At 39.5% G+C, this 24,921-nt stretch overlaps 1 long non-coding RNA gene across 3 annotated transcripts in view; it reads right to left on the minus strand.

The window, feature by feature from the left end:
- Positions 1-2,624: 2,624 nt before the first annotated feature.
- The window catches only part of LOC148128209 (uncharacterized), a 40,343-nt gene continuing 18,046 nt past the window's right edge, over positions 2,625-24,921 (minus strand). Inside the window, exons 2-4 of one of the 3 annotated variants that reach the window (XR_015741466.1) lie at positions 18,135-18,224; positions 4,491-4,602; positions 2,625-3,411 (exon numbers count right to left, since the gene is read on the minus strand). This is a non-coding gene — a long non-coding RNA (uncharacterized LOC148128209). Of the gene's footprint in view, positions 3,412-4,490; positions 4,603-15,053; positions 15,099-18,134; positions 18,225-24,921 lie in introns of those variants that run through there. The other 2 variants (XR_015741469.1, XR_015741472.1) reach the window with 2 other exon arrangements.

A 24,921-nucleotide genomic window follows, 5' to 3' on the forward strand; every position in this document is an offset into this window, starting at 1 on the left:
TGCAATCTTTTCCTCTTTGTTATTCTTCCACAACATGTATTGTTGTTTCATTATTTCTTGATTTCTTTTTCTCTTTTCATTTGACCATTTTTGCTATGTTGCCTCAACTTGCTTTTGTGTTTGCAACAAGCAGCTTATAAGTACATGTTTGCTTGTTTGTATGCGTAATCTGAGACTAAATAACAGGAGATATATTTTTGCATTTGCAAAGCAGCCAGAATTACTTCTTAACTAAAAAGCTAGGGAAGACCTCTGCTGGCAAACTTGCAGAGCTGCTGTCCTTGACAACAAATAGCTTCAAATAAAACTGATCAATGATCTGATTCTGTATTTTCAGTATCATTAAACACTAAAAGAATGCCTTCAGTTTACACTTAAATTCAAAAATAATAATGCGTAAAGCCTAATTGCATCTCAATGGGATTAAACATTAATTGCTTTATTTTGAGCAAATGAGGGTGAAGCCTCATTATCACATGCAAGGAGTGTCAAAGCTTTGGGACTGTTTGAAACTTGATATGTCCAACTCTGCCTGTATTCGGTTCCAGATAACACCTTGGTGTCAAAGCTTTTGTATTATAGATGTGCAACAGAAAAAAAAAAGTAGAGTAAGATAAAATGCTTTGAGGGTATTGAAATTCTATCCAATAGACACAATTCCTTTTTTTCTTTTTTTTTCTTCATAGCCACAATATCATTTTTTTCACAAACAAAGCATCTCTTCTCTTTGAAAAAAATCACATGAAAGCATCCAGTGTATTAGGGTTTGATTAACTGCTCTCTCTAGCACATACTGATTCAAAGACATCCAGAGAATCCAGCAATTTAATCAAGATGAAATAAGTGTTCCAAAATTATCATATAAACTTCTATGGAGTTTTCATTATAATGGCTTATTTATTTTGAAATTTTCTGCTTGTGCCTCAATGCCTGTTTTAACATCCTTTAACTGGTACAAAGAGACCCCAGAACCTGTTTCTAAATACCAATAATCACATGAAATTGCCTTTGTCTTATTCCAGCCCAGAGCAGAGTCATCTTACTGTTTCAGTTTAAAGTAATATTTTTTCTCTTCTCCCAAAACTATTTCTATTAGCCACTTTAAGGCACGCCGTGTTCCTTTCTGGTGTCTGGGCACTGTTCTCCAGAAATATTTTAACTTGGTTGCAGAATGACCCTTCTACTAACCTGTTCCAACTCTGCTTAGCATCTGAGTTGGCCAAAACTACACTGAGACTATGGAAACGTATCTATATCTACGGTAATAAAGGTTAAAACAATAGAAGCCAAACTTCTGATCCTTTAACAGGGTTCTAAGCGGGATCGAAACAGCTACACTTGCAGAATAATTTTTGCTTTACTATAACTAAAAGCATAATTTATATATTTTAATAATCATATAAATAATATATAACATAAATTTATAATATATAATGTTATTATAATATATATTATAAAATGTATAATTTTATAATTTCATATCATTCAGGTATGCTGGGCTATGTCGTTCATTATTCCCAAACAGAATGAGTGTTGCATCCCTACAGATTTGGAGGACATAATATCATACAACTTAAAATATTCCAGCAGTGCTTCAGTATAACATACTAGACAAACATCCTCCACACTATCAGCCCAAATAAACTGACCCTAAGGCAAAAATCAAATTGTTATGTCCCTGGAACTCTAAGGAGTTCCCACTCAGGTCCGTTCGCGTTGCGGGGCGGCTGCCCCCTCGTTCATTGGTTGGTTCTCCCCAGCAGCCAGCTATAAAAGCAGGCTGCGGGTCCAACCAGTTGCTGATCGCTGCGAGCCAGTTCCAGGCTTGGCTAGCACGTTCAGTCCTTTATTATTACAATAAAGTATTTGTTGCACTCATGCTCTGGTTCAGCCTCTCATTACCCAAACTTAACACAAATGGATTATATTGGTAGCATTGTTTATGTTCTTATAGGCTTTCCTTGGTCTGTCTATGGAAATCCAGTTTCCACAGATTTGGAAGGCAGATCATAGCTGCATGTTAGGAAGCACTTCCTCATCGGAACAGTTTGATAATGGAACTAATTACTTAAGGAGGAAGTGAATACCTATTTGGAGAGCCAACTTGGTGTAATAGTTAAGGCATTGGGTTAGAACTGGGAGACATGGTACAAAGACACTGAGTGACCTTGGACCAGTCACTCTTTCTCAACCCTAGGAAGGAGGCCATGGCAAACTACTTCCGAAAACCATGCCATGAAAACTACAAGGCCTGGTTCAGTCAGTCACCGGAAGTCAAAAGTGATTCAAAGGCAAATAAAATAAAATAATTATTTGTTGAATATGTTCAGAAAAAAACTAGCCTGACTTCTTTCAGGTTTGTGCTCATTTGAAATCCTGCACTGCACAGAAGTTTGGATTCAATTGTCTCTAAACCTGTTGCAATTGTCTCTACGCCCATTGCAAGCTCTGTGTTTCTACTCCTTCTTTACAAGTACTGCAAAATAGAAAAGGATGTTGCTAACTATCTTTCTATCTTCTGCTTAAGATCTGTTGGAAGAATTATCCTTCTGGGTTCAGTTCAAGTGGGGAAAAAGACACTGGAAACATGGAGGCTGTTTGGAAAGATAGTTTAATGGTGGACAGGACCAAGTGGCTTGGAGTTCCAAAGTGAAAAGAACGATCACATGCTTCAAGATGTTGGATGAAGGAAAAGAAGGGAAAAAGGCAAGATGCTAAGAGTGCAATTGTTTTATACCCTCTGTTGGGATTTGAATTTGAGCTTGTATTCTGATTGGTTGTCAGACTCCCATGGGGCCATGCAGGGGCATCTCTGTAAGCTGTCCTAAGTTCCAGGTTTGGTTGAGGCTTGCTGGAAAGGGCTTTGGGCAATTCTTATTATAATTCTATCTGGATTCTAGATCTTTGTTATGTAAAATAGACTGGCCTAAGCCAGAGTAATGGTCCATTAGCAAAGGTAGGGGTGAGTTTCTGTTTCAGAGTTTCTACTCTTTTTAGGGGAAATATCCTGCCTTTTTAATATTTCCTAGGATATTTCATTTTTCTAGGAGAGGGGTGGGTGCTAACTTCCTACAGATCCAAGTCAGATGCATATACTTTTAGATGAGAGCTATGCTGTGTCAGTGGGCAAAAGAAAGTTTCACACATCTCCAAAAATGAAAGTAAAGCTTCTGAAGAACAAGACCATTCTGCCACACAATGACAACTCAGCTTCATTTATTTCCTAAGATGATTCTGAAGAGAAATCAAATCCAACACAATGTGCTGAGGTATTAGGCTTCCAAGTGGGCCGGTTCCAGATGGAGCATCCTCTCCATTATGTGCTAATGCTTCTGTCCTCAGGATGCCTTTTGGCAGTGACAGCAGTTGGCGAAACAGGCGGGCATGCTGCTACAGCCCAGTTAGCGGCCTCTACAGAAACGAGAACCAGTGTAAACATTTTTGCAACTGACAGTTCGCTTGGAATGCATCAAATCGCCTGATGGATTTCCACCACTCTGGCCTGCACGTTTCCACTTGCCTCTCTGTACTCCTTTGTACAGGTTAACCTCTCACTGCTGCACTCTGGAGCTACCTGTGCCTCCGTGTGCAGAATCTGCCTTCTGGCGTTGGCTTCTGCAAAACTCAGCTTTTGCAATCCTTTGCAGCAGGAATTCTCTTTTTTTACAGCTTGTCCCTGAGATTTATTTTGGCTTAGCGAGATGCTGGTGACATCGAGCAAAGTTCAGGGCATTGCCAGAAAGAAAGGTCGGTGGCTGTTTGTATTAAAATAACAACAGTAGTTCCCACTCTGCGTGCCACACAACACCCCGTGAACCCTCCTCCAAAGGGTAAGGAAGGAGGGGCAGCTGCTTCCTCTCCCCTTTCACCCCTTGCCTCTGAAGTCATGGCATTCCCAGACTGCCCCCTGATTATAATAAGCCAAGGCCATTTCGAGGCCTCTTTCTGGCTATCAAACAGGAAAAAAGAAAAAGAAAACCACCAACATGACCAGAACCAAAGGCCTTTCTCGCTTGCCTTTCCTTGTGAATGGTGGAAACAATACTGAGGTCAGGAATCTTTAGGATTATAAATCATTTCACTACAGAGGAGCTAAACTCAGCCTAAGCAATTTGAATCAAAAGTGGTTTTCCAGGCGGTGCATTCTAATTGCATGCAAAGATTGCTTTGTGTCCAGGACAGCGATGGCAAACTTTTTGGGCTTGGCGTAGCAAAAATTGGGAAAGTGCCCAACTTGACCAAGCTGGCATGCCACAGACACACCCTTGGACACAAAAGAAACAATTCTCTATTTCCCACTACCACTTCCCCAGATTCTGAACAGTACAATTCAGCAGCAGCATTAAGACTGGCTCTAGAGGCCCAGGCCTTGACTTCAATCCTAGGACCACCACTGCCATTCCACCTCCCACCATACCCCCAAAGTGTGTGAGCCTTGCAGAATGGTGCAATTGTCCCCTTGTCCCAATTTTCTCCAGCATTCTGCTTACCTTCAGGCGATGTTCTCTTTAAGTAAGCCTCTGTGGCTTACTCAAAATTGCTTTGGGTCACTTTGTTCTTGAAGCAATTTCAGATTATACTCTTCTGCCACCCCTGCTGTCTCTGAAAACCATGTAAAAGCATGGCCCGTTCTTATGCAAGTGTCAAGAGGCTGCAGAGGCCATGCAAGAATGGGATGTCTCTCATGTGGCATTTGGACCCTCTAGAAGTCATGCATGAGGTTGTGCTCTTTCCCAGCCTCTGGACAGGGGTAAGAATGGAATGTGTTCTTCCATAACGTCTGAAGGAAGTCATGCAAGAGTACACCCCATTCTTGTATGGCCTTCACAGACTCCAAAAAACACGTGAAAGTGTGCCCCATTCTCATGCAGTTTTCAGAGGCACCAGAGGCCACGCAAGAGCACCGCCCTTTTACCCAACTTCTGGAGGTTTTGGAGATGACAGTACATCCCATTCTTCTGAAGCTTTTGCAGCCTCTGAAAATCATTTGGGAATGTGGTGTGTGCTTTTGAGAATGATTGAGTGTTGGTGAATGCTGGTGTGAATGTTGGTGTGCAACAGTGTTTGTCCTTTGCTGAATAAAAACAAATAATAACAACAATTGTAAACATTCATCTGAAATTTTATCAGTTGAGCAGCAAGTTCTACAGAAGATATTCTCACATGTACTTTTGATGAAACTCCAAGCATAGTTTCCTAAGAATAAGTTGTAATAGCGATAGCACTTAGACTTATATACTGCTTTAGAATGCTTCACAGCCCTCTCTAAGCAGTTTTATAGAGTCAGCATATTGCCCCCAACAATCTGGGTCCTCATTTTACCTACTTCCGAAGGATGGAAGGCTGAGTCAACCTTGAGCCTGGTGAGATTCGAACTGTCAAATTGCAGGCAGCTGGCAATCAGCAGAAGTAGTCTGCAATATGGCATTCTAACCACTGCGCCACTGTGGTGTAATGGATATAGAATGTCTAATATGCGTAGGATTACACTGCTTTTATCTTGCAATATTCAGGATATTGGCAGTAAACAGATAAGTGTCAAGCTGCATTTTATTCATGCTCAACATTTTGGGCCAAGGATGGGCAACCTGCAACACAAGACCTTTAGCACTGTATTTATGATATCTCAGTAGCCTGAGATTTTGCCACAAACTCAACAGCAAACAGGCGGAATTTCAAAATAAATAAAATCACAATTACTTTTCTTATGGATGAGTTTATACCAGTAAGGCTGCTCTCCTGTACTTGGTCTATTTATGAAGTTTACTCAGAAGACTATTCCCCAACCCCATGAGCAGTTTATAGTATATTCTGAAATCATTATTGTGACAAAATAACAATGATGAAGATAGGCCATGAATGAAGATAGTAATGAAGATAGGCTGTTATCACTTCTGTGATACCTGGGTAAAGCTATAAAGATGCTATAAATTACTAATGGAGAAATTGCTAGTGTTTAATGCAGTCAACTGGATTCTGTAACTCTGAAAGATGCATATTGATCCTTGCATCTTTGTTGTTATTGTCCTTTGAAATTGAAGATTGATCTGTGTATTGTTATTACTGATTTTACATACAGTATCGTAGGCATCTAAGAGGCATCGGTCGACAGCAAGGAGCACTCAGTTTTAATGTTTGGCATCATCTCAGTTAGATACAGGTATCCTCTGGCCTTACCAGTAACTAAATTAGGGGCTATTACAACTTGAATGGCTAATACATGTGAACAGCTGATTGATACGCATATATATATATATATCATGTCTTTTTTAAAAAAATCCTAGAGTCACTTTAAGAATTGGAGTCATTCTTAGAAATTCAAATGGTATGTCAGTGGAAAAGCTTGCCTCCTGGAGCTGTGGATGCTCCATCATTGGAGGTTTTCAAAAATAAACTGGACAATCATTTGACCAGAATAGCACAAGCCTGCTGCCTTGAGCAGAGAATTGGACTAGAAGATCTTTGAGGTCCCTTTCAGCTCTATTATTCTAATTTAATTAGGAGGAACTTTTAAAATTTAGGAAATACTGGTGGAGCCTGGTGAGATCCAAAGAGGATGTCTTTGGGACAGTGGTGGGATTCAAAAATTTTTATAACCGGTTCTGTGGGCGTGGCTTGGTGGGTGTGGCTTAGTGGGCGTGGCAGGGGAAGGATACTGTAAAATCTCCATTCCCACCCCACCCCTGAGGGAAGGTTACTGCAAAATCCCATTCCCTCCCCACCCCACTAACCTGCTTTCCAGTTCTGTTCTCCTGTGTAGGGCAACAAAAGAAGACCCAGCCAATCAGATGGCAGAGAATAGATGGGGGTGGGGCCAGTCAGAGGTGGTATTTGCTGGTTCTCCAAATGGCTCAAAATTTCCTCTACCAGTTCTCCAGAACTGGTCAGAACCTGCTGAATACCACCTCCGCTTTGGGAACATGTGAGCTTGCAGGCACCCGCATACCCAGCCAGTGCTATGTGAATGTGAAATATAAATCTACTCAATATGACAAGGAAAATACATTACAAAGGACTTTTGTTACTGAATATTTCTTTTGGTGAAATTCTGGGGGGAAGGGCAGCAAGTCAATATTTAATCAGTATCACATCACCTTAACTTAAATAGGTCCCCACATTACAGAGAAAACAGGGAAATATGTGAATTGCCACTTTTTCTCTCTCTGACTCTTCATGGTTCTATTTGAATTATTATATGTTAATATTTATATGTTCATACACGTTTGAGAAGAGATAGGATAGAGGCATATAGGAATTGTAAATGAACTGATTCACAAGCCAGATTTACCGGGCAAGCCACCAAAACTTGTACAATTCATTCATTCATCCTTTCTCTTTCCCTTCTCCTATAAAAGGTTCATTAAGAAGGCTGGACTTTTCAGTGTCCCAGCCATCAGGACATGCTGCAACAGAGTGCAAAGTAGAACCAACACCGCGAACTAGCAAGGTGTCAGATTGCCTGTGCAAGCTGGGTTCATTTTCCATGTACCATTGTCCTTTGAGGGGAGAATTGTTGACTTTTTCCTTGATCTTAATATGCTGTGGCTTGTCCCAGCTGATGAAAGCAAAAGCAGGAACAGGACAATTCCAAAGGCTTTGACAATCAGGAGTGGCTTATTTTAAGCTACAAAGTACACATTAGCCAGATCTTGGTATTGGCTAGGAAGCAAAAAGTACAGGCGATGCTAACCACAGGTTTCTTTTCTCTCCTTCCCTCCTCTTCTGTTTGTCCTATGTTGCGGTAGAAACAGAGTTAGCAAAAAGTGGCAAAAAGTCAAAGAAAGGCCTCTTTAACTTTTTGAAACTTCTAGTGCATCTATAGGGACTCAGTGGCTAAGACGCTGAGCTTGCTGATCAGTTTGGCCGTTCGAATTCCTAGCGTCACATAACGGAGTGAGCTCCCATTACTTGTCCCAGCTTCTGCCAACCTAACAGTTCAAAAGCATGTAGAAAAAATAGGGACCACTTTGGTGAGAAGGTAACAGTGTTCTGTGTGCCTTTGGCATTTAGTCATGCCAGCTACATGACCACGGACAGCGCTGGCTCTTCGGCTTTGTAACGGAGATGAACGCCACTCCCTAGAGCCAGAAATGACTAGCATGTATGTGCAAGGGGAACCTTTACCTTTACCTTAGTGCATCTATAGAAAAATATTCTTTATAATAAGGTGATTTCTGTAATAAGAAGGATAATTGTACAATTTGGATAGCTATCAAAACTTTTGGATCATTTTTATTGCTGCCTCAAATATTCTAGTTAGAAAGTTCCATCTAGAGTAAACTTGCAACTTTATACTTTCTTCCTCTGAAGGATTATCACATAGGTAATTATCATTTAGTGACAACAATTGGGACTAGCAACTTGGTCATCAAGTAAAGTGAAGCATCACAATTTTACGGCCTTACTTCAGTTTTCCTTTGTTTCGTAGACCTACAATGGTTGTAAATGAGAGGAATGTTACTATTTCACCACCATTGTAACTACAAACGATGGCTAAATGAGGCAGGTGCTAAACAAGGACATCATTATCATGTGGCTCTGTTAATGAATATGAAATACTTTGCTTGCTGTCAGTATCAGTAGGCTTTGCTTGCTATTAGTATCAATGTATTGGAATGCACTAGTCCCAAAATTGGAATTTGACTTTGTGTAAAAGCTTTATGATACAAGAGAGGCTGCTTGATTAAAAGCCATATCTGCTAATTTGCAGATCACTGGACAATCTCCTGCAATTTTCCAGAAGTTAAAGATATAAGTAGATCTGAGAAATGGGCAAAAATGTCTTCTGCAATAATCTAATGATTCAATCCATTTACATCAGGCTAATGCTGCTGCTAATTTTTTTTTGCTGGATGTCGGAAAAGCTGTCTTGGCTAGTTTCAAACATTTCTTCCTGTTCCCTTCCCTTAGGCCTGGCCTTTCCTTTCCATGTGACATCTTTTAGATCACCTCCTTTGTTCTCCATAATGCATAGAAAAATTATGTATTATTGTTGGAAAGTTCCATTTGGAATTCTGCTGCTTTACTGCCTACTCAGTTTTCTAGGGATAAAAGTTATGCCCAGGTTCTTTTATCAGATGGGCAGCCAACTCAACATAAGATTGCATGCCGGAAAGCATAAGTAAAATTCAAGTCACTCTCTGTCAAAACGCCAAGAGTGAAAGATTTTTCATTTTGATAATTTTTCTGTTTTCCAAATGTATATGGGAACTTGAGTGTGCATAATATGTTCATAAACCAGGAAAAAAAATCTGTTTTTGAAAAATTCTCCAGCAAAAATAAACTAGGAGAAGAGATTGTGGGTATTATGATCTAATGCACCTACAAGACAGCAAGTTGCCTAACCCCAACTTAAAATAACATTTTCTCATTGCTGTGTTCTTTTTGAATTAAAATTAAAATTAGAAAATGAATGTCATAGAAAACTTCCTGATACTTCGCAGTGTATTATCACTGTTTTCACTCTGCTTGAATTCAATAAGTCTTTGAATTAGGATTATCTATGAGTTATTAACTTCCCCTGAAATTTCTTGGTTGTACAGCTTTATTTAATTAATCACTTCTGTCATGTAAAGCTACTCTTGAATGAGTAATAATCGATCACAGTCCTTCTTGTTTGTTAATGGGTGTTATTTACTAAAGGTTCATAATCAGGTTTCCCTAAGGCATTAGACAAGCCCTCCTACCCATTTTTTATGCTTTGTTTTCATGACATTCCTATCTTCTCATCTCCAGCCGACAGCTGAAGCAGCTTAACATCATCTTTAGCTGTAACCATAGATACAAGCTAGGATGCTACATTAACCATATGGTTGCTGATACATTAGGAATAGGATCTATCCAACTCTTCCTGCCCCCTCTAGTATTTTCACACAAGTACAGAGTTTTGGATCAATTGAGTGTTGATGCATTGGTTGCAACTTGAACTGACCTACTAGCTTGTCTTCTGAGCCTGAAATTATGGGCTGAGAGAGTGAGTGGCTCAAAGTCACCCAGCTAGCAATTCATGAGGTAGGATTAGAACTCAACAGTCTCCTAGTTTCTAGCTTGATGTCTTAATCATTAGACCAAACCGGCACTCTAGATCTATCCAGCATTATTGGTTATATTAGTCTTGTCACTGGAAATTCCCCTCCACAATCATTTTGGGTTGCACAACAGATTGGAAAATTGACTTCTGCAGTCAGATCTGCACACATAATGGTGACTGGTGCTTTCTGAAATGCTGGTCAGTTTTTGTTAGGCACTTATTAATATGAGTTTAGCTAACTTTGGAAGAAGTGATGATTTAAAGTTAAGCTCTCTTTAAAGAATATGCTCTCTTGACAGAGTATTATTTCTGTGCTTCCAGGAAGTCTGTTTAAAGAAGGAAAGAGCCATTTTCTGTCAACTTTGTGTTGCTGATTTTGCCACCACAGATGCCTTATGGGGTTACTACTGTCAGCAAGATGCTTCATAAAACAGTTATATAAGAGTAGAGTGACACCATTTTGCCATTTTGGCTCCGTGGATACCCATAGCCTACGTATGGGTGCCAAAATGAGGCTAAAATTGGACTCTGCTAATGCAGTTATTGCATTGCACACTAATGAAGAATGCAGTTTGCTCATTATGGATTGTTCTTTTCTTGCTTCATCTTGTGCCCTTCTCCTTGCCTGTAACCTGTTGTCTGTGCTGATCTCTACAGAATTCAGAAATAGCCTGACTGAGGTTATAGGTGTGAAGCCCTGCATTTGTAACACATTAATTGAGCAATATGACATTCCGAGTTTATGGAATTGGCTAAATATGCCATTCCAAGTTTAATTTGACCAACACTATCCCACATCACATTAGGAAGAGTGATTGGTTGTTTGCTTGCCAGCAAAAGATAGTTGTCCCAAGGACAAATTATGCTGGTGGAATCCACTGATAGCTTTCCTTAGGGTTTCTTGCAATTCAAGGACTGAAGGATAGCATTTTAGCATAGTTACTTGGCTGGCCTTTCAGAATGTCCTATCTTGCCTAATTTCAGAATGCCTTGGAAGGAAAAGAGGAAGAGCCACAGCCAAAGTCAAATAAGTGTGGCTTGAACCTGGCTAAGAAATGAATTTGGGAGGAAATATATCAGAGAAACCCCTCTCTAATTCACCCAAAGAGAAAGAGAAAGAGGAAGCAAGGGCATTCTGACTTGCACTGTTGCTACCACACTGTACCAATAAAGGTAGTCCTGCCATATATGGCATTGGTTTCTTAGTTTTGGTTATTTTGTGGAGCTGACCCTGAGTGACTTGAGAGCAAAACTGTCTCTCTAGCCCACCTACCATAATAGCTTAAGGTTACTATTGTAGGGGGAAAATGGGAATTGCATTCCTTGTCTTCCTGAACAAAAAACTAGATAGGTAGAGAGAGTGAGAGATGTACAAACAAATAAGTACCTACCAAGACTTTGCCTACACTTTCTCCATTTTTGTGTATTTTAATACTGAAATTGCACTTCCTTTCTCCATTTCCAAAATGCATGAAAATTCCCACATTAGGATATTCAGTCCTATTTAAGATCCATATCCACTTATCCCAGATTTGAAAAATAAAGTGTCTTGTAATTGCCCAGATATAGGGAACACCCAAGTTTCATTTCCCCACTAGCTTCATTTTGTAAGTCCTATGGTGTGTCAACAACCTTTAAGTGGCTTTTGGTTGTTGTTGCATTCTTCTGATACAGTGAGCTGGTTTCTACTAAGACAGACAGAACAATACATAGTAAACGGAGTTATTTAACACACTATCTGAAAACAAGAGTTCAGAATATGGTTGCATGTTTGCTACCTAAGGCAGGAACGGGAAGCACATCTCACCAGCCGATAAATAGCTACACCTGACTTTGTCGGAAACCAATCAAAGGATTAGAGCTGCTTATAAGAAATGGTTAGGAAGAACTGCTTTCCTCACGCTTGCTCTGTCTTTTCAATCATGTTTCGAAAGAATTGGAATGGCAGCCGAGGAGAGGAGAGGAATGGTATTCTTTATCATGATGTTCCTTTCACATGATCTTCCTCAAGCACATGTCCTCCAGATGTTTGGTCTTCAGTTCATAATGGGAGATTATGAGAACTGAAATCTGATATTTTGGAAGGCATCGGGTTGAGGAAGATCACTTTCTGTGCAAGATCTGTTTAACTCATACATATTTTAATCTTTTATTTTATATTTTATCTCATATAGTATGCCTTATTTTAATTGTGATGCTTCTGACACAAACAGATTTCTGTGGGATACATTGTTCATGCCTGGAAGATTTGTCTGATATTGATTTGCCTTTTACCTTTAGGAAAATGTTGCTTTTATTTTTATTTAAACTCAGAATAGAATATTTCTATGCCATTTTAATCTGTTGTTTTTAATTCTGTTGTTCATTTTTGTCTTTAACGTATTGGGTTTTCTTCATGCTGTACTTCTAAGCTATTTTTAAAAAAATCTAATGTTTGGAGAAAAAAAAAGCATCCTGAATACTCTGTGGTTCTACAAATACCAAAATATCAAAGTTGATGAGTATAATGTAATATATGTTACCTCAGAATCTTGCCCAGAATGGAAATTTCTAAACATTTATTAAAAACTTGGACATTGATGTTGATAGTATGATTGCGAAGTGGACTTTGTATTTAGTTCTGTATATGGTTGCATTTCCAGTAAAATATTCTTTTCCAAGAAATCTAAAGAAGTATTTATGAAATTTCCCCTTCATCAGGAAATGCACTGCAGATAAACAAGCAAGAGGTATAAATAAAAATGAAACTTGCTGGTTGAATAAAGCTGCATGGTGTAGTAAAACAGATAATTGCATTTGCCACTTTGTCTCATGAGATATGACAAGTAGGACATATGTAAAGATGAGGAAGGAGAAAACCTCCTTTAAAGCAGATATAGCTTTAAAAACTCATACAACCACAACATCCTTTTTCAGTCTGGGATTCCCCAGATTGTTAGCCATAAATTCTCATAATCTTCCAGCATATATACAAAACAAGAAATGGTTTTTAAAAACTTCTGGATCTGATTAATTCAGTTTCACTAGAAAAGCAAGTTTCAGAGAAAAGAAACACCAACGAATTGGTTTCTACTGTCACAGAATATTTACAGTACATTTCTGATAAAATCAGGGCACTCAAAGCATGCACTAGAATGTGTTTATCATCCAATAAATAAATAGAGCATTTATAGATTATTTGTTAATCCTAAATATAAACTTTAATCAAGATCAAACCAACAGCTATAAATACAGGTTTTGTCACTCTCCTGAAACAAAGTCAGAGTGGTTAAAGGTGATTCAAATAAAAAAAAAACACTAGTAAATTGGCCAGCTGGGTGAAGAAAAGAACCATGATTTCAGAATAAAAGTAGCTTTTCTCTTCTTTTAGTGTAATTAAATTCTAAAAGAATATACCAACGTCTTAATTCACACCCAGATTATACTGGTGACTAAAATTGAACCTTCGTGAAAGATTGCTAAGGAGCAACGAAGTTCAGAACCTATTTCCAAACAAACATAAGATTATGTTAAATTTACTGCAAACCTAAAATGATGGCTGGAAATAAGCCATGTTAAACCCAGAGCGATTTCTGACTAAATAAATATAGTATTATATTAGGTTTCCCTTTATATAAGAGTTAGATAATATGGATGTACATAGATAATAAGCCTGTCTCAGTAATTGCATAGAGCCCTCTCTGAGGGAGATGGGCAGTTAGGATAAATAAATAAATAAATCTAAATCTCCCAAGAAAACGCATGGCTCCTTAAACATCTACATTATTCTTAAAAACCATCATATGAAAATTGCCCCTACGAAGATGAAGCAATAAGGCCACATACCAGTATTTTCATCTAAATGGACTTAGCTGGTCCATAGCAACTTTTTTTTGATAAGTATAAACATAATAAAATAGTGTTTATTTGTTATATATCAAATCTTTCTTTCTTTCTTTCTTTCTTTCTTTCTTTCTTTCTTTCTTTCTTTCTTTCTTTCTTTCTTTCTTTCTTTTTCTTTCTTTCTTTCTTTCTTTCTTCTTTTTCTTTCTTTCACAAATAGTATCCAGCAATTGATAAGTATAAGTATAAGTGATTCTCATTCTGATTCCTTGTTTTTTCAGTTTGTCATCTTCTCTAATTTCTTATTTGTGTACATGTGTGTGTGTGAAACTGACAGAGCAGTAAAAATTATTAAGTTAGGAGAGCAAAAACTAGGGCAATTGTCTTATCCCCATGATGTATGAAATTGTGACCATTTCTTGTATATTATAACTTGACATAAAGTAGCTAAGCATACATACGATTATCTACTGACTCTCTTACTTTTTAATGAATGTTTGGCCTTTCTCTTTACTGATCTTTTTTTGCCTATGCACTGAAGACCACAATAAATCACCATTACACCATTAGCTCATGCAGTGAGATTCATTGAGCTTACTACACCTAAACTGCATAGGATTGAATCCTGGTATTTCAATGTACCACCAGATGTGTTGTACATACAAACATAAACAGAAGTGACAGCACTGCATGTGAGACTACATCATCTTATTTTCTTTTAAGCTGAAGCTGCCTTTCTCGATATACAGGTATCCTTTTATTGGATCCTCACATCAAAGTTTTCAACTGCTCTCAGTCAGATGTTTTCCAAATCTTTCCAGCCAGTTGGTTCCTTCTATCTGTTTGCTGTTTTGAATTATCTCTTGGAAGAGTTTACCCTATAAACTTACTTGGATCTGAAACATTATTGGATCAATATTTATTTTAATTACATTTAGACAAGATTAACGATCCTCAAGCAGTGATGAAATTTTGGAATGAATGAAGGTGGCCATCAGAAAAGTGGACCATGCTTATTTACCCCAAAGGCTCATCACTGCTTGATCGATGTCAGCCATGAAAGCTTATGCCACAGTGGTGGGTTTCAAAAATTTTTCCTACCAGTTTGGTGTGAGTGCACGCTTTGTGCCAAATGCATGCTTTTGCAAATTCGCGCACAGTGTTTGCAACTCACCTTATGCTACAAACCCTGTGTGTAAAACAGCTGATGCGTGACAATCGGCTGTGCCGCGCAAAGCAGCTGAGGCTGAAAAGAAGGAAATAAAGGTCAGTATAGAGCCAGGGCGGATGGGAGGCCCAGCAGCTGATAGTCAGAGTGAACTGGTTTGCCCACAGATGATCCTCAGAGCTACCAGTGTGGCTGAACCGGGCTGAACAATAGAATACCACCACTGTTATAACAGTATTTTAGTGATACTGTGTATTATGCTTATTTTTCATTCGTTCAGTCGTATTCAGTTATTGGAAACTTCTTGGACAAATCCCTTCAGTCTTTGTGACAAGGGTTTCAGAAGTGGCTTAGCATTTTTCTCCTTCCTAGGGTTGAGACAGACTGGTCCAAGGTCACTTAGCTGGCTTTGTGCTAAGGCAGGACTAGAATCCATGGCCTTTTCTTTTAAATCAAGGTAATTATCTGCACTGATTTTTGTATATGGCCAATATCATTAATCTCTCATAGCTGTCTTATGAAAAGATACCAGAACATATCCTTTCCAGGTTTTTGTTCTTCTCCATCTTCTTTTGATTTCTTCTGGCCTCAATGGGTATTGTTGTGCTTTTAACCAGGGGTGGAATTTTACCGGTTCTGTCCGGCTCTGTAGAACTGGTAGCTCTGAAGAGCAGCAGTCATAGAACCGGTTCTATGTCTGATGCTGTTTTGGCCTGCCCGCCCTCCCGCCCGCCTGGGCTCTTACCTGACCTTTATTTCCTGCTTTTTCAACCTTAGCTCCTTTGCGCAGCACAGCTGCGGTTGAAAAAGCAGGAAAATAGTGCTTTTTCAAATGCTGCGCACCCACGCACAGCGCTGGTCAGCTGTTCGGGCAGCATAGCTGACAATGTTTCACAGAGCATGCAGTATGCGCAGCGCAAATCACAAATCACAAAATCACCAAACTGGTAGTTGCACTGGTCGGATCCAGGGGTGGGATTCTGCGCACCTATTCACTAGAACTGGTTGTTAACATTCTAAGCAGTTCAGAGAACCAGTTGTTAGAAGAAATTACTGGGCTAATCCTATAAGGAAGGCAGGAAGAAAACATTCTGGTGTTGCTTACAGAAACTGCCTCTCCGTTAACCCTTATTACATTCTTGGCAGGATTAGACTTCCTGTCTCAGGAACTTCTCTGGAGCTTTTTTCCCCTCCTTTGCTGGTACTTTGCTTGTGTGGAGTGACCATTCAAAGTTACAATGGCACTGAAAAAAGTGACTTATGACCATTTTTCACACTTATGACTGTTGCAGCATCCCCACAGTCATGAGAGGCCAGGCGAGGAGATGCGTGCCTCGATGTGAGTGATGTTGAGTTGGCCACACCTAGCCAGTCACATGACCACCAAGCCACACCCACCAACTAAGCCACACCCACAGAACCTGTTGTTAAAAAAATTGAATCCCACCCCTGGTTGGATCCCGGCTCTTCACACTAGCATTGGTTTTTGCTTTTCCCTTTCCCTAAAATCTACTGTAACTTCCCCTCTGCTTCGCCACCAAAAAGCAGTCTTCATGCCTTTTCTACTATGATATCCCAGTTGTGATGCCTAGAAGGACACTTTCCCTTTCCATTTCTTGATGCCCTGCACAGCCACATGTTATGCATGGTGGTTGAATTGTCAGCTGCCTGGCAGATTTTTGAGCAGACAAATTGTAAGAGAGAAGGGAGTCAACGTAAGAGTTTTCTGTGAACGCTGCAAACTACAGTGTATTTATTTAGAGGAATGAAAGGGGTAAACATTAATCTGTCACTCCAAGTTGATTTCTCAATTATGCAGAACTGTGTAGCTAAGCAGGAAATTCAAACAGCAAATTAAACATTGTGAAGTCATTCACAATTGTTTGGATGTTTAAATCTGTGGTTAAGTAACAGCTTGGTCAACTATCCAAAAATAAAGGGCAAACCATATTTCCTGCCTAGAATGTCTTTCTAGGGAATAAAGTTGCCAAATCTCTTATTTAATTCAAACCGTTGCTTCCAATGATAACTTCATTTGGAAATCGCTATGTAATAAACCCAAGACAATTATTAACGGCTGAAGCAAAGCAAAGCAAGACTACAAGTTGGTGAATTTATCATATGGTACACAAGTGAGCTAGATATAGCAGTCCTAAATTAAAATCTAATATAATCTGCCCCTGTTTTCTTCCTGTATGACAGGGGTCCCCAAACTTGGCAACTTTAATACTTGTGGACTTCAACTCCCATTGCTGGCTGGAGAATTCTGGGAGTTGAAGTCCACAAGTATTAAAGTTGCCAAGTTTGGAGACCTCTGCTCTATGACCTTCCTCTTCCTAGACCCAGGAAGGCTGCAAATAACTGTTTTCCACCCCCTCTAGAGCGGGAGGTGTTTTCTGCATGCCAGTGACTATGTGGCCTGCTATGTAGTCACCCTTTATTTTATTATCTGGGAAATCATTAATCATCAGCTTTGAGAAAAAGAAACTGGCTTAACTTATAACTCATTGGAAAAAGAAAGGTATTCTCAGCTCAGTGGTTTGTGTGCATGCATGACATAAATGAGCAGAAGTTTACTTCTTAGCAAATAAATGCAGTAAAATAAGAGGATCCCTTTGCTTTATAGCATGGGTGTCAAACTCACAATGCCGTCATGTGACTTTTGCGACATTTTCCCCATTTGCGGAGCTGGGGTGGGCGTGGCTTGCGCATGATGTATCTGGCCCATGGGCTGCCAGTTTGACACCCCTGCTTTATAGCATTTCCTAATGTTCCTAAACCAAGGACGGCAATGTTTGGCCTTCCAGCTGCTATTAAGCTGCAACTTATAGTCAATTGTAGCCAGCATAGCTATTAGGAAACGTAATGAGAGTCACAATGGAGCCATAATTGGGAGGCCACACATCACTTTATATTGCTGGAAATCAAAGAACCATAGGCTTATTTTTAAAATCTTAATTCAAGAATAGGAAATTTCCCTGAGGATGAGCTATGTGCTTTTCCCACGCAGACTTGGAAAGCCACCTTCTGATAGCTATTGTACACTCATGCTAATGTGCATAAGGAAGCTGCAGGTCAACTGGATCAAATGATTTTTATTCTCATTTTACTTACCAGTCAGGAGTGAAACATCACGGGAGGTTGGTATTCTTAATCCCCCAGTGTCAAAGTACAGCAGGAGAAACCATCTTGAAGAGAGGGACACTGCCATTTCAAGAATAAAGTTGACACACATCAATAACAACAACACAGAGCATACAACAGATATAAACTAAATGTAAACTACTCCAAACTCGATTGCAGGAAGTACGATTACTGCAACAGAGTGGTCAATGTCTGAAACTCACTACCTGATTCTGTTGTCACCTGCTCAAACCCCCACTCCTTTACCCTCAAACTAACCTCTATTGACCTCACCCCATTCCTAAGGGGTCTGTAAGGGGTGTGCATAAGCACACAATCGTGCTTACCGTCTCTGTCCTATTGTCTCCAATTATTAGTTCCTATTTCTTGAATTTAAACTTATGTTTATTCTTGTTTCTGTTATATTGTAAGCATTTGACAAAATAAATAAATAAATCAAAATAAAATAATACGAATTTTCCATTATGTCTTTATTTGCAACACCAGACCAAGAACTGGCAATTATATTCTTCTTAATCACCTATTTCCACTTAAAAACTAGACCAGATGCCAAACTAAATCTGGTAGGAGAGTATACTTCCTGTTTACAAAAATAGCCTTCCTGAGAGGAAGGGACCCCTTCCTGTACACACTTGTCTCTTCGTATCGTCTGAAATTCCAAACCAATTCCATGAGACTGGATGACTTCCCAAATTATTTTTTAAAAAAACTAATGGGCAAAATCTTGTGAGATCTTCAAGTCAGTCAAGAACATCATAATATCATGAGTTAACAAGTTGCAACATCAGTATTTTAACAATTTGTCAATCTCATAAGATTTAAGCCATTTAATTCCCCCCCCCCCCATTATTTTGGTGGGGAATACTTGGAGCAGCTTCATAGATCACCAAACTACTGATCAGGAATTGATCTAGAAAAACATGTGCCCTTGATAAATGATCTTGTTTTTATCTCTGTTATTATAGCATACACTTTTGGAGGCTTGTACAACTTCTCTGGTTGCTGCAGATTTGGAAAATAAGCAGATATGATGCAAATTGGCAAAGTTTGCCAGGAGAAGGAAATTAATTTGATGCCAGGATTCTGATAATAAAGGTCTTTAATTCAAAGAAGGCAGAATCAGCGGAAATAGGATACTCACAGAAGGTTCCTGAGTTTTACTGAAGTAGAAATAATAGGAAGTTGAAAAAAGTTTCTAATAAGACAGCTTGAACTCTAAAAAAAATGGAATTGGGGACTTCTACAAGGGAGAATCTCTCTCTCTCTTTCTCTCCCTCCCTCCCTCCCTCTGTGTGTGTGTATTTACAAGTCTTCATACATTGTCATTAGAACAAATCAGAGGTGGTATTCTGACCAGTTCTGGGGAACCAGTAGTGGAAATTTTGAGTAGTCCAGAGAACTGGCAAATACCGCCTCTGACTGGAGATTTTACAGTATCCTTCCTCTGCCACGCCCACCAAGCCACACCCACAGAACTGGTAGTAAAAAAATTTGAATCCCACCACTGGAACAAATATGTAAATCCAAAGATTTAGGGAAGTTATGGTATTTGTCCTTCATTGTAGTAAAACAGCATCTTTTAATCATATACATTCCCACACCCAAGTTACCAAAATACTGCAACTAGATTGACAAAACTGACTAAGTCAATTTTAGTTAAAAACAAGGTCTGGGTTCCATTTAGTGGCCTAGTTTGCCCAATATTAAACTATGGTTGATAATTCAGAAGTCACAGGCAACTGTGTGTGCATGAAATCTCTTGATGGCTGATTTTATTTAAAATTACAAATGGTCCAAAACTTATGATATCTCAGATATTTTTGGTAACTTGGGTGTGTGTATGGTGTGTGATTAAAATCAAATGTTGCACGAAGTTTTGTAAGATTTCAGCATTCTTAGAAGAAATAACATGACTTGTCTCACATTCCCAAGAAAGACCAACCTGGATGATACTCCTCTGGAAAATTTTCTTTCCAATAATTAGGCTTATCATCCCAAAGGTGCTTTTTCAAGAGGCAACTGGACTTTCTGTTTTTCTTTGAAGATATTTCGCTTCTCATCCAAGAAGCTTCTTCAGCTCTTTATACATAGCACATTAGGTTTATCAGATTCAGCCTACAAAATACAACACCTGGATAGCCATTACATTGCAGTAGAGTCAGCATGTCTGCTGCCATCTAGTGCTGTCTAGATTTTTGCAGCCTAGATTTAGAAACCCTACAAATAATATATTTACAATCTGCTATTCCCAGCTGCCAGCACCATTTAAAGAGGTGTTGATACGTCCCCTTCTCAAGGACCCATCACTGACGCTGTCCCAAACCATTTTGATCTCCAGCTGGTTCCCTGATGAACTGGTTCCACCATTCCCATTTTCTGCCGGATCAGACAGAAAGAAACATTCACATTGTTCAGTGAGTAGCATCCAGGATTGGGTATAGTATCCAGATGCCTCCTGTGAATTATTAAAGAATTGGATAATCTTATGTAAAATCAACCTGAAAAAGCTGCCTAATGCAGCACTCAAGCTGCAGTGGTTTTCTCAGCCCTGGAACAGAAAAGAATTGCTTCCTCCTCCAATTTTTCCTCACAATTTTCATCATTTTCCTCTCCTTTCCTGCAATAAAATAGAAAGGCAGTGGTAGTAGGCCTCCTACGGTGAGGTCACTTTCCCACTTGCAGTGTCTGCTGGAATGAATGGCTAATTAATCTGCTATCTTTCCTTTAATCACAATAATTGTCCTTTTCTGTGATTTCTTGCTTTTGCATGGGGAACTGGTGACCTCATCATACTATCATTTATCATTTTTACTGCCATATAGTGTCAGGACGTTATTAGCTTGTGGAAAGCAAATCATACTGACTAAAAAAATCATGCAGGTTAATTGGATAACATGGACTTGTTCTCTAGATATTTGTAAAGTACTTATTGGCAATCGTTTTAATCAACAAAGTATACTGTTCTACAATTTAAATGATTGTTATTTTTAAATTAGCCTTTTTACACACCTTTTTAAAAACTGCAATCTACTTTGAGGGGCATTTTATGCTATGACACAGGGCAGGGTTTAAAAAAATATTTTATCTATGTTGGAAGTATTAATTTATTTCTATTCTTTCCAAGTTGATTGAAACAAATCAAACATTGTTTTTTAAAAATTAGGACAGAATTCAGCGTGAAGTGTATTTAGATCCTGTAATCTTCATGAAAATAATTGCAGACGCACTCAATTCCCAAACTGAGAAACGGGAACCTGAAAGCACTTTGTGATTTTGAAAGTAGTTAACTCTGTATAAAAAAACGTCATTTACAAATGGGATTAAAGTGTAGTGGATAAATTAGCAAACAAATACAATATTCCAATTGGATTATAAGTGAATGCAGTGGTTTTGAATATATTATAACGTTGGGGAAGGATAGATCATAGATGTAACACTCTTCTTATTCGGTGTTGCATGATTATTTTTCTGTCTGGTTTTTCATTGCTTAAATCAGTGGTTCTCAACCTTTTCTTCATTACAGACCCCGTTTAAATACCTTTTGTAGCCACAGACCACCAAGACTTAACTCTAGATTTAAATCATAACATTTCTTCAAGCCTTCGTGGACCCCCTGTGATGACACTGCGGCCCCCCCAGTGGTCCGCGGACCACAAGTTGAGAACCACTGACTTAAGTGATTTCCTGTTTCTCCTGGCAGGACTGATCCTCCCAACTGAGAAGGTGAGGCAGGAAACATTGAATGGCATGAAAACACTGTAAATTGTCCCTCATTGTTCTGTCTGTTTGGTACTGAGGAGGAGGAAGAGAAGACGATGGGGTTTTCCATTCTAGGTACTAGAATAACTTGGCTATACATAGCCTGCACCTTGACATAGTGAACTACTTCTAGATGACAAAACTTCAAGCTGCTTAACTACAATGCATTTCCTCTTTAATGCCAGTATTTCTCTTTCCGCTCTGCTGTTACACATCAGCTTGAGCTGTGGTGCTGAAGACGGCTCCTGCATATTCCTTGGATGGCAAAGGTGACCAACAAGCAAGTACTGGAGCGCATAACAACAGTCATGTCACTTGAAGGAAAAACCACAAAACTGTGTTCTCACTTATTTACTTATACTCACTTATACTGTTCTTTCTCCCCCTACTGTCCTAAGCTTACCAATTAAAATAGTTTGGGAGGCCTTCTAAGACAATTCATGAAATCAAATTGGCTAATGGGGTTTGAGACGGGGTGGGATTCTACCGGTTCTGTCCACTTCTGTGGAACCGGTTGCTCTGAAAAGCAGCAAACAGAGAGCAGACATAGAACCGGTTCTATGTCTGCTGCTGGTTTGGCCCACCAGCCTGCCCGGGCTCTTACCTGACTTTTATTTCCTGCTTTTTCAACCACAGCTGCTTTGCGCGACACAGCCGCGGTTGAAAAAGCAGGGAAAAAGGGCTTTTCCAACCATTGCACACACCACTGCTCAGCTGTCCGGGCAGCTCAGCAGGTCGTAAATTGCACTCACGCGACTCACGCATGCACACGCGATGCAGAGCAACAGAACTGGTAGTTATACCGGTCGGATCCCATCCCTGGTTTGAGAAACTTGCTGATAATCTTTGGAGGTCTCGGGATGGGGCTGGTAAAACTGTCCTGGCTCTCCTGGATTTTTAGCAGCTTTCAATGCCATCAACACGGTATTTTTCTGAGTTGGCTTCAGGGACTGGGAATTGGTGGCATCGTTTTGCAGTGGTTTTCCTTCTTTCTTTGTGTCTGGTTCCAGCTGGGAATGAGTGTATGAGGACAGATTGAGCCCTAGGCCCTTGCAGTGAATAGAAGAACTTATGTCCTGAAGGCTTGTCCACATGATCTGATTGTCCCTTGCCAGACTGAGCCAGCAGTCATAATCTGTGGGCACACCTTCAGGGCAGTGGTGGGATTCAAAAAAATGTACTACCGGTTCTGTGGGCGTGGCTTGGTGGGCATGGCAAGGGAAGGATACTGTAAAATCTCCAGTCAGAGATGGTATTTGCCGGTTCTTCGAACTACTTAAAATTTCTGCTACTGGTTCTCCAGGACTGGTCAGAACCTGCTGAATACCACCTCTGCTTCAGGGCTTTTTGGGTAACCACAGTAGACCTGAGAAAGATATTCAGGATCACATAAAGGTAACAAATTACAGGTTGTGTCTCCAACTCTTATTATTTTGTCATAATGAACCTAATGCTAATAGCAAATTGTCACATCTTATACCTCATTCTGTGCAGAAGTTCAGAGACTATTTCATTGAATGGAGACAAAACAACCTGTCCCCTTGGCCTCAAGAATTGATGTGGTGATGACTGATTGAAAGGAATTTCAGCCTCTTTTCCTCCTAGCTGTATGCTTGATCAATGAAATTAAACAACAATATATTATTGTTTTCAGCTAATATCAGCAATCCAGCAAATATATAAACATAAAAGCAACTCAGACATTGGAAGCATCTGATTGAGAACTTTCCTTTTTTTGTTCATAGCTATTCTTTGTTTCAGTGATACAAGGGTTTCATTAAATAGCATAATTCTTTTTTTTAAATTCCTTTGTTTCTGTTCAAAAGTTCAAAAGTCCATAGGTTTCTGTTTCCAATCTTTATCTCTCAACTCAGCTGACATCTGCATACAGATGGAATTTGCTCCAAAGTGAAATAAGCACTTTAATACAGCCTTAGTGATTAAACTGTTAAAGCAGGAAGAAACAGATTTACATTAAATCCATCCTTGGCTCTCAGAGCTAACTGGGTGACTGAACCATCAATTTTTGATTAGCCCAAACCTCCATTATAGGACTGTTGTTTGGGAGAAAATTGAGAAGAATACCATACAATATATGCATGCTGTCTTAAACCCCTGGAGGAAAATTGATAAGAATAAATATATAATAAATGAAACATTCCTGGGCAGATACAATGCTTCTGACCTTTGTAGTTTTGACAGTAAAATACTTGAGCTGTGGAACTGAAGTTCCATTTTACCAGAAAAACCCTTGATAGCGACATTAACTTTGTACTAGTGAACTTTGGTTCTATTATGGCATCAGAGTTTTCTCAAGGCAAGACAGAAGAAAACAAATGTTTCCTACTGAAAGTACATTGATCTCTGAACGTTTTCCTTAGGTTGTTGGACGTGCAGATCAGAGTTTTAGCTCGCCAATGAAATTCCCTAGAATCCCAGAATTTGTAAATCTCACAAGTTTGTTTTCCAGGGGGCAGAGTTCAGAGAGAAGTTTATCTCCAATTGCTTTATACCGAACTAGGATGGTAAGCAACTGAATTACAAATATCCCAAATACTGTATGTATTCAGTTGTGAATTCTAAAAATGTTAGTAGGGTTTCCAAGATACTATTCTGTTCCTCTATTACAGGGATGTCAAACTCAATTTCATTGAGGGCCGCATCAGGATTGTGTTTGACCTTGGGGGGGGTGGGGGGGCGTGGCCAGGGTGGGTGTGGTCAGTATGACATCACTTGTGTCGGGTGCCTGTGGTGGCCTGGGCGCTCTGCCAGCAAATATGGGCTCCTGAGTTCTGTTTTCGGCTGCAACGGCCTCTTGTAAACCACTGTCAGTGAAAATAGAGCTCGGGGGGGGTCCCTCATGAGCTCCGTTTTGGCTGGCAGAGGTGGGCTGGTCCTTCACTGTTTCCAGGGCAGCCCTGTGGGTCAAATCTAAGCACCCCACAGGCCGGCTCCAGCTCCTGGGCCTTGAGTTTGACACCCCTCCTCTATTAGAACA

Source organism: Pseudonaja textilis, chromosome 1 (genome assembly GCF_049901715.1).
Source record: "Pseudonaja textilis isolate UNSWEBS1 chromosome 1, rPseTex1.2, whole genome shotgun sequence".
Classification (NCBI taxonomy): Eukaryota; Metazoa; Chordata; class Lepidosauria; order Squamata; family Elapidae; genus Pseudonaja; species Pseudonaja textilis.